Below are 4,569 nucleotides of genomic sequence, written 5' to 3'. Positions count from 1 at the left end.
TACGTGAGACAGGTTCCACTGACTGACATGCACTAGTTGCATAAGGTGGCTAGCGGGTGTCTGTCTCTCCCACTTTAGTTGGAGCGGATTCGATGAAAAGGGTCCTTATGAAGGGTAAATAGAAGTTGACAAATCACGTTGTGGCTTTTTCGTAGGTAAGAAAACGTTCTTGCTAGAACCCTATTGCAGCCACGTAAAAGATGCAACAACAATTAGAGGACATCTAACTTGTTTTTGCAGCAATTGCTTTGTGATGTGATATGGCCAAAAGTTGTGATGAATGATGAATGATATATTGTGATGTATGAGACCATGTTCTTGTAATAGGAATCACGACTTGCATGTCGATGAGTATGACAACCGGCAGGAGACATAGGAGTTGTCTTAATTATTGTATGACCTGCGTGTCAATGATTTAACGCCATGTAATTACTTTACTTTATTGCTAAACCGTTAGCTATAGTAGTAGAAGTAATAGTTGGCGAGCAACTTCATGGAGACACGATGATGGAGATCATGATGATGGAGATCATGGTGTCATGCCGGTGACGAAGATGATCATGGAGCCCCGAAGATGGAGATCAAAGGAGCTATATGATATTGGCCATATCATGTCACTACTATTTGATTGCATGTAATGTTTATCATGTTTTTGCATCTTGTTTACTTAGAACGATGGTAGTAAATAAGATGATCCCTCATAATAATTTCAAGAAAGTGTTCCCCCTAACTGTGCGCCGTTGCGACAGTTCGTTGTTTCGAAGCACCACGTGATGATCGGGTGTGATAGATTCTAATGTTCACATACAACGGGTGTAAGACAGATTTACACATGCAAAACACTTAGCTTAACTTGACGAGTCTAGCATGTACAGACATGGCCTTGGAACACAAGAGACCGAAAGGTCGACCATGAGTCGTATGAAAGATACGATCAACATGGAGACCGATGATGACTAGTCCGTCTCACGTGATGATCGGACACGGCCTAGTCAAGTCGGATCATGTAACACTTAGATGACTAGAGGGATGTCTAATCTGAGTGGGAGTTCATTAAATAATTTGATTAGATGAACTTAATTATCATGAACTTAGTCTAAAAACCTTTGCAAAATGTCTTGTAGATCAAATGGCCAACGCCCATGTCAACCTCAACTTCAACGCGTTCCTAGAGAAAACCAAGCTGAAAGATGATGGCAGCAACTATACAGACTGGGTCCGGAACCTGAGGATCATCCTCATAGCTGCCAAGAAAGCATATGTCCTAGAAGCACCGCTAGGTGACCCACCTTCTCTCCCAGCACTGCAAGACGATTTGAACGTTTGGCAGACACGTGCTGATGATTACTCCCTCGTTCAGTGTGGCATGCTTTACAGCTTAGAACCGGGGCTCCAAAAGCGTTTTGAGCAACACAGAGCATATGAGATGTTCGAGGAGTTGAAAATGGTTTTCCAAGCTCACGCCCGGGTCGAGAGATATGAAGTCTCCGACAAGTTCTATAGGTGTAAGATGGAGGAAAATAGTTCTGTCAGTGAGCACATACTCAAAATGTCTGGGTTGCACAACCGCCTGTCCCAGCTAGACATTAACCTCCCGGACGAGGCGGTCATTGGCAGAATCCTTCAGTCGCTCCCACCGAGCTACAAGAGCTTTGTGATGAACTACAATATGCAGGGGATGGTGAAAACTATTCCTGAAGTATTTTCAATGCTGAAGTTAGCGGAGGTAGAAATCAGAAAGGAACATCAAGTGCTGATGGTCAATAAAACCACCAAGTTCAAGAAAGGCAAGGGTAAGAAGAACTTCAAGAAGAACGGCAAGGATGTTGCCGCGCCCGGTAAGCCAGTTGCCGGGAAGAGGTCAGAGAGTGGACCCAAGCCTAAAACTGAGTGCTTTTTATTGCAAAGGGAAGGGTCACTAGAAGCGGAACTGCCCCAAATACTTAGCGGACAATAAGGCCGGCAACACTAAAGGTATATGTGATATACATGCAATTGATGTGTACCTTACCAGTGCTCGTAGTAGCTCCTGGGTATTTGATACCGGTGCCGTTGCTCATATTTGTAACTCAAAGCAGGAGCTGCGGAATAAGCGGAGACTGGCGAAGGACGAGGTGACGATGCACGTCGGGAATGGTTCCAAGGTCGATGTGATCGCCGTCGGCACGCTACCTCTGCATTTACCTACGGGATTAGTTTTAAACCTCAATAATTGTTATTTAGTGCCAAGTTTGAGCATGAACATTGTATCTGGATCTTGTTTAATACGAGATGGCTACTCATTTAAATCCGAGAATAATGGTTGTTCTATTTATATGAGAGATATGTTTTATGGTCATGCCCCGATGGTCAATGGTTTATTCTTAATGAATCTCGAACGTAATGTTACACATATTCATAGTGTGAATACCAAAAGATGTAAAGTTGATAACGATAGTCCCACATACTTGTGGCACTGTCGCCTTGGTCACATTGGTGTCAAGCGCATGAAGAAGCTCCATGCTGATGGACTTTTAGAGTCTCTCGATTATGAATCATTTGACACATGCGACCCATGCCTCATGGGTAAAATGACCAAGACTCCGTTCTCCGGAACAATGGAGCGAGCAACCAACTTATTGGAAATCATACATACCGATGTGTGCGGTCCAATGAGCGTTGAGGCTCGCGGAGGATATCGTTATGTTCTCACTCTCACTAATGACTTGAGTAGATATGGGTATGTCTACTTGATGAAACACAAGCCTGAGACCTTTGAAAAGTTCAAGGAATTTCAGAATGAGGTAGAGAATCAATGTGACCGAAAGATAAAGTTCTTACGATCATATCATGGAGGAGAATATTTAAGTCACGTATTTGGTACGCACTTAAGGAAATGTGGAATCGTTTCACAACTCACGCCGCCTGGAACACCTCAGCGTAACGGTGTGTCCGAACGTCGTAATCGCACTCTATTGGATATGGTGCGATCTATGATGTCTCTTACCAATTTACCGCTATCATTTTGGGGATATGCTCTAGAGACAGCTACATTCACTTTAAATAGGGCTCCATCTAAATCCGTTGAGACGACACCGTATGAATTATGGTTTGGGAAGAAACCTAAGCTATCGTTTCTAAAAGTTTGGGGATGCGATGCTTATGTCAAGAAACTTCAACCTGAAAAGCTCGAACCCAAGTCGAAAAAATGTGTCTTCATAGGATACCCTAAGGAAACTATTGGGTATACCTTCTACTTAAGATCCAAGGGCAAGATCTTTGTTGCCAAGAACGGATCCTTTCTGGAAAAAGAGTTTCTCTCAAAAGAAGTAAGTGGGAGGAAAGTAGAACTCGATGAAGTACTACATCTTGAACCGGAAAGTAGTGCAGCTCATGAAAATGTTCCTGTGGTGCCTACACCGACTGGAGAGGAAATTAATGATGATGATCAAGGTACTTCGTATCAAGTTGCTACTGAACTTCGTAGGTCCACAAGGACACGTTCCACACCAGAGTGGTATGGCAACCCTGTCCTGGAAATCATGTTGTTAGACAATGGTGAACCTTCGAACTATGAAGAAGCGATGGTGGGCCCAGATTCCAACAAATGGCTTGAAGCCATGCAATCCGAGATAGGATCCATGTATGAAAACAAAGTATGGACTTTGACAGACTTGCCCGATGATCGGCGAGCGATAGAAAACAAATGGATCTTTAAGAAGAAGACGGACGCGGATGGTAATGTTACCATCTATAAATCTCGACTTGTCGCTAAGGGTTATCGACAAGTTCAAGGGGTTGACTACAATGAGACATTCTCTCCCGTAGCGAAGCTAAAGTCCGTCCAAATCATGTTAGCAATTGCCGCATACTATGATTATGAGATATGGCAGATGGACGTCAAAACGGCATTCCTTAACGGACATCTTAAGGAAGAACTATATATGATGCAGCCGGAAGGTTTTGTCGATCCTAAGAATGCTAACAAGGTGTGCAAGCTCCAGCGATCCATTTATGGGCTGGTGCAAGCATCTCGGAGTTGGAACATTTGCTTTGATGAGATGATCAATGTGTTTGGGTTCATGCAGACTTATGGAGAAGCCTGCGTTTACAAGAAAGTGAGTAGGAGCTCTGTAGCATTTCTCATATTATACGTAGATGACATACTTTTGATGGGAAATGACATAGAACTTTTGGACAGCATTAAGGCCTACTTGAATAAGTGTTTTTCAATGAAGGACCTTGGAGAAGCTGCTTACATATTAGGCATCAAGATCTATAGGGATAGATTGAGACGCCTCATAGGTCTTTCACAAAGCACATACCTTGATAAGATATTGGAGAAGTTCAATATGGATCAGTCCAAGAAAGGGTTCTTGCCTATATTGCAAGGTGTGAGATTGAGCTCGGCTCAATGCCCGACCACGGCAAAAGATAAAGAAGAGATGAGTGTCATCCTCTATGCCTCAGCCATAGGATCTATTATGTATGCCATGTTGTGTACTAGACCTGATGTAAACCTTGCCGTAAGTTTGGTAGGAAGGTACCAAAGTAATCCCGGAAAGGAACACTGGACAGCGGTCAAGAATA

Source organism: Triticum aestivum, chromosome 4B (assembly GCF_018294505.1).
Source record: "Triticum aestivum cultivar Chinese Spring chromosome 4B, IWGSC CS RefSeq v2.1, whole genome shotgun sequence".
Taxonomy (NCBI): Eukaryota; Viridiplantae; Streptophyta; class Magnoliopsida; order Poales; family Poaceae; genus Triticum; species Triticum aestivum.
This window is presented reverse-complemented; position numbering follows the sequence as displayed.